The 9,525-nt window shown below is 39.2% G+C and overlaps 1 long non-coding RNA gene across 5 annotated transcripts; it reads right to left on the bottom strand.

The window, feature by feature from the left end:
* Positions 1-3,439: 3,439 nt before the first annotated feature.
* LOC141643020 (uncharacterized) lies at positions 3,440-7,160 on the bottom strand. Of its 5 annotated transcripts, none has more exons than XR_012543584.1 (6): positions 6,835-7,159; positions 6,424-6,538; positions 4,970-5,106; positions 4,726-4,883; positions 4,539-4,602; positions 3,440-4,024 (listed from the first exon to the last, which is right to left on the bottom strand). It is a non-coding gene; the product is annotated as an uncharacterized LOC141643020 (long non-coding RNA). The 5 variants fall into 5 exon arrangements; XR_012543585.1 differs by having other exon boundaries at positions 6,424-6,497; positions 6,835-6,912; XR_012543586.1 differs by lacking the exon at positions 6,424-6,538 and having other exon boundaries at positions 6,835-7,160.
* Between the last annotated feature and the right edge of the window lie 2,365 nt (positions 7,161-9,525).

Here is a 9,525-nt window from a genome sequence, read left to right as displayed (position 1 = left end):
ATTATCGCCTCTTCGGCAAATGTAGCCAAAACATTATTGCTCAACTTCCAGCGAGCACTTCATATATCTACATCTTATACTCCCTCACAACCAAACATACTAGTCACCTCCACAAGATCAACCTCATTAGAACAACTAACTTCCCTAAAGTAACATCATCCTCAAACACTAGTGACAATACTGTGACACCAACATCCTTCATGTGACCACTCTCTTCCTATCACCTCTTAATATCACACTCCGTTTCCTCTCTTTGGTTATCATCCCAAATAAGAAACATCCAATCCATCAACAAAATCTACCTCAACATTATTTCCAATTCTATCCTTTATCATATCGTTACCTAACTCTCCATCAAAATCTCAGATCGTGCAAACACTCTACCAGCTTTTTATTCCCTTAATACCTCGAAACTCACGGCTAACATATCGTACTGCTCTCCTATATAACTATTAACTCACACCCTCAAGTGAGGCTATCGTACATATCCATAATTTCCTACCTTCATGCTCCTTAACTCCGGTCAACGTTCTCTCAACTTACTTCCATCCCTCTTTCCCCCTTTTTACTCAATAATACCAATTAATAATTCATCTCCTTCCTCTTTCTACCTAACTCTTTAGTAATTTGTTTATTTCCTCGTAGCTCCACAACCTTAATTCCATTGATTCATATCAATATCTTATCATTCTTTCTTATCATTTATCCTCTCTCATCTTGCTTCTCTCTCACCCTTGTCACCATCAAGTCTACACACTAATGGTTACTCTTCAATTAGTCGCATCTCCCTTTCGTATCTCTAGAAAACCAAAATTTTACCTCATATCGATAATTTCCCAAGGAATTACATACTATGCTCACCTCTAGATATTCCAAATTCCCAAACTCGACCACTATCTACCCATCACGGCATAACTCGATCTCACTATACATCATTCGTTTCCATCTCTCTATAGCGACCCTTTATCACATACATCCTTAGCCAACTCAATCCTAACCGTCTCTTTCCACAAATCCTTACACATACCACTATGTCACCATTCATATCCCTCATCTCAATCTTTCATTCTCACGTTTCTTTACACTCACACCATCCTTGCCCATATATACTTACTTTTATATTACTCAACACACGACTATATCACTCACCATATCTCCCAAAACATGCTTTTTACCTCGATTAGCTCATCATTCTTCCCTTTCCGTTTTGGACTATTTCTCACAACCACATTAACACATGTCTTCCTTATCCAACACTTATCTCTTATAAGCCGGCATTCTCCCTATCATAACATTTGGTAACTTATGTATTAAGACCGTCACATATATAAAAGAATGCGTTAAGACTCAAAACATACGTGTACACATACCCCACGACTCAAAACAAATGTAAGAACATAGCCACCGACTTAAAAATTAAGGTGAAAATATAGCCACCGACTCAAAATAGCCGCCCACTGAGGTACTCGGTCGAGTACATAGCGTATTAGGTCGAGTACAGGATACTCGGTCGAGTAACTATATTACTCGGCCGAGTTTTCGACTCCAGAAGCGAACGTAATCACCACAGAGGATTACTCGGTCGAGTATTGGGAATACTCGGCCGAGTAGCCCTTACTCGGTCGAGTATTACTTTACTCGGTTGAGTACCAACACAATTCTCAACATCGTCCAGTTTTCGTAAAACAGTCATATCTCACTCGTTACTTGGTCGTTTTGGGCGTGTGACCTATCGTTAGAATCCTAAGAAGACAAGCTATCACCTCAACTTGGAATCACAGCCATATCATTTCTAGAACTCAACTTAGGACAGTTTTAAGACAACCCTTCTGTAATCGATTTTCATACAAATCAAATTCTCAAAACAAAACAACTTGAACCTGAATAAAATAAACAACAACGACCCAATACTTCAAGAAACCAGTAGATAGATGAACTTTTATCATACCCACATGAAAATTAAACACGACATTCATATGCATAGACGGAAGACCTTAATCACATGCTATTACCAACAACCAACATTAACATCATCATGATCATATACGCATATATCACTACCCTTTGGAAAGCCACATAATAAACACTTAACATGCCAACATATTTCATACCAAATCCGTTTTAACAAGTTTCACCATGTCTTACGAATGTTTCCACACATCTCACTTCCTTTCACATGATTCAACCATTCAAGTTCCACATACCACACACACGCATTGAATAGACTCACAACAAATTCCCCCCGGTGACCGGCTTGAGATTATGAGGGCCATAATGCGACTTCGGGACGTCTCCTAAGTCTTTGCGGTAACTCCAAACAACTCTCCCCAGGTTCATTTTATTTAGACACCCTAAGTTCATTATGTTCATTTGTTTCAGGTGCCGGAGTCTTCGGCTCTGATACCACTTTGTAACACCCCCTCATACCAAGGGGCCTTACCAGGACCACCCTACCATGAAAGTGTGTTACCATCTCGGTTACCCGAGGTTAGTAAATATCAAAAACGTCTGAACTGAGCACATTTATTAAAGTACCAATAAAATAATGTTTACATCAAAACCAAATCTCAAACTTGTCCAACGAAATATAAATAAATGTCTAACAACTAGAAATCATAACTACGACTCGAACAGTGGTGCTACGACTGATGATGACAATTCCCCCATGACTGTCCCAAGCTCACCCATAGCAATACCTGTCAAGTCTGCTCACCATCCCCGAATGGATCACCGCAGGTTTTACAAACAACAACACGGGGTCAGTATTACTCAATCAATGTAAGGCAAACAACACGGTAACCCGTTGATCATCCACCCTCTCCGGTCTCCCGATCTCACATAGTAACCGACTACACAACGAAGTGTGTAGCCCTGCCAGCACTATTAGAAAAAACCCCTATAGTGGCGGTCATAAATGACCTTTTTGTGGCGGTTGTTACATATTTTGGGTGCGCCATATATCACGGGGTTGTTTACACTTTGCGGCGGTTGTACAACCGCCACTATAACTTACTTACGGTGGCGGTTTTTAAACAAAACCGCCATTATAAACTTATATAAAACGACGGTTGTTAGACAAGAACCGCCATTATAACTCACCTATAGTGACGGTTATTGTTTGAAAACCGCCACCATAGGTATATCAATAATATCAACTACATGTTCTCTATAACGACGGTTGTTACAAAATCGCTACTAAAAGTAATTATAACGTCAGTTGTTGTTATAGAACCGCCACTAAAAGTAATTATAACGTCGGTTGTTTAGTAAATAACCACCACCATAAGTAGTTATTTAAAAAAAAAAATTTATTTGCTACCAAAATTTTGGTAGCAATATCCTAGAGATTTGACAATCCAAATAGCGAAATGATGATAACTCCAACAAACCTGTGTAGCACCCGAGAAATTAGATAACTCCAAATATGACAATCAAGATATCGAAATGAACAAGTAATACATACATAAGAATGCAATCAACTGCCACAATACTTGTATATCATCCGGCACAACAATGTCGGTGTTCAAATATTTTACATCCAAGTGTAAAAAAAATCACATACAGCATTGGCAACAAGTAGAAGCAGCATCTAGCAGTAACAGGTAGCAGCAACAACCACAGCAGCCGTAAGCGCACGACAGACAGCATGACATCAACTAACAGTCAGCTAACACCGCACCAACACCGGCATGAATCCAGTAGGCAACAACATTTAGCAAATAGCAGCAAGGTACCAACCATGACCCTCATACTCAAGTCGTCGTGCCATAGACTAACAAATATTCTCCATCAACCAATTTCAAACCAAATGACATAGTTAAGCATCAACCAAATAGACCAAATATTCCCTAAAATCACCCAAAGTAGTCTTGCACGTGGTGTTAAATCTCGATTTCAGTCGTGATCTAATCAGTCGTTGTGCCGTCGACGTAACCATTAACGCCTCAAAATTCGTCCGTGCTAGTCTCCAACAACTACAAGTTAGATGTGATGGAACATCACGGTCCAAATTTTATAGAATGTCCTGCATGACAAAGATTTAAGTTTTAATAAAGCAACCAACTTTAGTGAGCATCATCATTTACACTCTTGATAACCAGTACACTAGTAGATATAAATCGAGGACGCAACCAACTTTAGTTCACATCATTTTTGCAATCACTAATTAGCAAACACAAAAGCGCCAAACGACATAAATATAAATCTAGGACGCAGCCAAATAAACTTCAACCAGCACATCCAAGTACCACACACAGTAGAACTAAAACTCAATTCCAACAACTATCTCATTTCTATCCTCCAGAAAGAATATACTTCCTCCGTGTTTTAATGATGTTCCCACTTCTTGAATATATGTGAGGAGTATTTTTATAAAGTGGGAACATCATAAAGATATAGAGGGAGTATTAGATTCTAATATGTTCCTTACAAAAACTATTGTCAATTTCAATCTCGTTGGTTGAGGTGTACCACGAGCCTGCACAAATGAGTTTTCTGCAAACACACATAATGACACAAACTCAAACCATTCTTGGTACCTGCATTGTTCCTTTTCTTTAGAAAAATCCACAAAAACCAATCTTCCATTGCTTCCCTTGTGTTCTGCAAAACCATAAAAAAAAAATCAACCACTTTGTTAAAAGAAAATCATTTGTTTAATTATGAAATACTAGATTATGCAGGCGACAGATTACATAAAGAAAAACATGGCTCTTCTGAGCATACCTGCATCCGACTTAATTTTAACGAACCCATGAAGAGGGGGGCAACCGAAGCTAGAGTGTACGGTTATATAATTACATATTTCTCCACAGAGCTTGCATATCAACTCTTGGAATTAGCTTCACTGTAGCTCTTTTCCGCTCATTGTTGACAGCCACCACCTAAGGCGAAATGTTTATTTGTTGAAAATCAAGTAATAAGACATGTTGTAATAACTGCATCATACCTTAGATAACATGAAAAATACCTGTGTTTAGTCACCCCTGTAGATTCCATTTTTGACACGTGCCCAAGTGCCCTCCTTGACTTCATTACTTTTCCTTCTAACATTAAGCAGTTGGCCTACCTCATTCGATGGAACTTGACAGCAAGCTGGTAGCATGCCTGAGACAAATACATCAGAGAATCATGATATAATGAAATGAGAGAATGGTGTAGTAACTAAGCCATGATATGATGAAAAAAGCGAATAAGGTTACAATTACACTATAAATAAAAATATCACCTCAGTAACATTTGACTGCTTTTCGGCTTCAACAAATACAAAACCTTTGATATGTTCTACAGCAAAGGTCAAGGACCAGAGATAAACATTGATAGGTTAACACTAATCAATCCCCTAAGATGAAATGGCTACTTGCAACGGAAGTGGTACATAACCGCGTATGACTTTGTCGATGAGCATTCTCCATAGTTGATGGTTTGTTGTGTACCATTTACTTTCTACTCATGGTAAAACCATTCCTTCAGCAACAATGGTCAACTCCTTGTTCACATAATCACATGTACAGCAAGCCGACAACGAGCAGATTCTTACGATCATTAACATGATGTGTAACACCCCACGGTAATTGAAGAGGTCCAGTGATAGGCTTAAATGACTAGTGCTTAAAGGGATTGGAAGTACTACTCATATCAACAAAGTGCACTTTCTTTTATGGTTATCCATGCGAAAGAACTCCAAAGTTAAGCGTCCTTGACTGGGAGTAGTCTTAGGATGGGTGACCTCCTGGGAAGGTTCCCGGGATGCGCATGAGTGAGGACAAAATGCGCTGTAAAGGACCCGTGTTGATCTGTGGGCCATGTACACAGCCTGGTGAGCTATCATAAGTAACAGCTCCCGACCCTAGGTATGGGCCGGGGTGTTACATGATGGGGTGTCGTAGGCTGGCAGTGGGGGAGGGGTAACGAGCCAAAGAGTATAATGTGAGCTTATTGACTCTTAAAACTTACCAAAATGGGGAAACGTAAACAATCTATTATCTAACTGAACAGAATAAATGAGAAAAGGGGGGGTAAAGTGGAAAGAGATGCTCAGGCAGAATTATTCACACCCTGAAATAGTAACCTGCAAGTTAGTAAGCTGTAAATTTTATATGATAACAATTGGTTTTGAATTGTCGACTCTTGTGAAACCATTTAAAATAGTAACCTGCAAGTTAGCATTCCGTGAATTTTGTTTTGCCAAAAATCCATTGTTGTACGAGAAAATATATTGTGGTTGATTTGTATGTCTTAACTCGTACAGGCAGGTGTCAGTCAAAACACAAACCATTCTCACTGAACATCCCCAGGTAACTTCTATATCTGTTGTTTTTTTAATCAGAAGCAACTACTTTAGACAGCCATCCATAATTCAGTTTGATGAGTAGACTAAGGAGAAAAACAAATAGAAGCAACAAAAACATCAAGCAGCCTGACCATGTGGTTTCTTCATCGTCATGACATAGCCTGGCCAGCCTCTATTTCAACTTTGAAAAGTAATCAAACCCATCCTAGATTCATACCCCGAAACAGTAACCTGCAAGTTAGTAACCTGCAAATATATTGTGGTTGATTCGTGTGTCTTTGACAACCTCGATCAACACACTGCAACTAGTATAGATACAAAATAAGCCCAAAAACGACTCAAACCAAAACGAAAACGGCGCAGCAAATACCTGACTTTAAACTCGATATTTTACCAACCTAAATCAAGTATTCCATTTATACTAATACAGATGCTACTTTTATAATTCAATAATACAATAATACTATAACAATCAATTTGATGATATTGATAAAGATTTAAATGGAGATACTGTAATTGCAATTAAATATGGTCAAAAGTACCTTTGATGTTGCTGCGGATAAAGGGCGGTGGCTTTGTATCGTTGCTTGTGTGGTGTAGCCGGGAAAAACCAGTAGCATAGAGAGGAGTTCGAAAAATGGGGTTACCGGAGTTGAAATTGGAAATGATAATTGAATTGAGTCGAAAATGTGCAGTGTAGCCGGAAACAACAAGGAGATTGACGGTTGTCGACGGCAGTGTGAGAAGAGAATGGAAGGTTGTCGAGGGCGGCGTGAGGAAAGGAAGTTGACGGTTGCTGGAGTTGAATTATGAGGGGATTGTGAGGTTTTGGCGATGTGGAAATGAAGACGACGAAGGAACGCGCTTAATCATAAGGGTTTTGGGAGGTTTTTTTATATTGTTTCTATTGAAGTCGGTTTAATTAAAAACCGACACAAAAACATATAATGGCGGCATATAATGGCGGTTTTTTAAATTTGAAAAAGATTATCACTTTGTATTAATTTTTAGCGTCATTTTTAACGTCGGTTGTTAATAGAACCGCCACAATTGACCTATGGCGACGTTTTCTATTTGGAACCGCCATAAAAAGCTTCTGTTATCACGTCGGTTCTTACTTAAACTGCCACTATAGACCTCCTATATACATAAAAATTTCGTTCCCGCCAATTTATTGGGCTTTTCACGTCGTTTCTATTAGAACCGCCACGATAACCGCGTCGTGATAGAGGTTTTTTCTACTAGTGCAGATTACCCATCGCAACAGGTAATCCACGCCGCCAGTGGGTGACCGCAGCCGATCCCACCAAGTCCAGCTCATCAACGAGCGACTAAAACAAATCCCTGTCCCTTAATGTGCACATCCCCTCCCGTGGCGGGTTCCACGGAGGGCTAACTAGGGTGTGAAGCCACTCCCGCAAGTAGACCTGTCAAACGGGTCGGGCGGGTCGGGTCCCGGGTCGGGTCATACGGGTCGGGTCAGAATACGGGTCGGGTCAAATACGGGTCGGGTCAAATACGGGTCGGGTCATACGGGTCACGGGTCGGGTTAGGGTCAGAATACGGGTCAAGAAATAATTTTTAACGCCTTTTTTAAACGATTTTTTTAATTTTAAAAATATATTTTTAAAAATTAAAATATGTTTAAAATTATTATTTTAGTCATATTCATCATATACAATAATTACATTGATATAATTATTAAAATAAAGTTTTTTTAATAATTATTTTATTATTAAATATTATAAAAGTTATATAAAATTGACTTTTTAGTTGAATTTTTAATTTTAAGTAATAAAAAAATAATTTTTTAACTATATTTTCAAATATAATATATAAATAATAATATTTTTAATAAAATTTATGATTTTCCCTTGACCCAACGGGTCGACCCGTTCGGGTCGGGTCTCGACCCTAAAATATCGGGTCATTTCGGGTTCGGGTCAAACGGGTCGCGGGTCGAAAAAACCGGGTTTGTAACCCTAAGAAAACGGGTCGGGTCGGGTCGGGTTTTCGGGTCGGGTCGAGTTTTGACAGGTCTACCCGCAAGTGACTCCACCACAATCACAACACACAGCATCACAGCTGTCACAACCTCTCCACACCAACACCGTCACCACAACGCCCATACTCCGATGATCAGCAGTTAACAATAATCACGAAACAATCATGCCATAACAATTAACAGTAAAACTGAGTAGGAAACCCTACCTTTTCGCAATCCGCTTACGCTGCAATCAACCATACAAATGCATAACAAATATCACATCGTCACCTACACCAACAATCACATAATACAATCACTAACTGCAAAACCCCCATTTCCCCCAATTCATAATCAAGAACAAACCCTAAAATATAAATCATCAAACATGGGGATAAAGACTTACCGACGGAGGAATGAAAGATTGAACGCAAGGACTACGACGATTGCACACACAGTGGAGGATTAGGGAGTGATTAGAGTAATCGTAGAATGATTAGGGTTGGAAAATGATGTTTTAGAAACTGACGTTGAATATAATATAACCCTAAACATTCCCTAATCAAATCGATAAAATAACACTCGCCAGACCGGATACTCGGTCGAGTAAGGCTATACTCGGCCGAGTATCCTCTACTCGGTCGAGTATTCCTCGGCAGAACCAAAACAGACTCCACAATTAACTCTACTCGGCCGAGTAGGCTCTACTCGGTCGAGTATACAGCTTAACAAATTCCGTAGTATTACACTTACACCATTCGGCATAGTTGGGGTCGATTTGAGCTGGAGGACGGGTTCCATCAATGTGATGAGAAACCTTGTAGCCTTTGGCATGAAGAGTGAATAGTTTCACCCACGAAGAATATGTGATTTTAACGACATCAAGCATACGGACTTTGTGAAGTATATTGTTGGCGAAGAAAACTTGGTGCAAGCCGGACTTGCCGGTTTGTGCATCGAATGTTTCAGAGATTTTATTATTCACTGGCATGGCCGAAGCTCTAGAGGGATTGGCAAGCATAGAAGCGAGAGAATTTTGGAGAAATCTTAGGTAACTGATACCATGTAAATGATTGAGTCCCTATCGGTTTCATTTTATTATATTAGAATATATAGGAGAGTACCTTCAATTGGTTACAATGTGAACGAAAAACAAAACGTATTAACAATATACAAGAATATAGGAAACAACAAATATTTACACAATATTTTTTCTACTAATATTAACTTATTCCATGGCGTATAGAAA

This window comes from Silene latifolia, chromosome 2 (genome assembly GCF_048544455.1).
Source record: "Silene latifolia isolate original U9 population chromosome 2, ASM4854445v1, whole genome shotgun sequence".
In the NCBI taxonomy this organism is placed as follows: domain Eukaryota; kingdom Viridiplantae; phylum Streptophyta; class Magnoliopsida; order Caryophyllales; family Caryophyllaceae; genus Silene; species Silene latifolia.
Note: the sequence above shows the minus strand (reverse complement) of the source record. Positions and strands in the feature narration are given on the sequence as shown.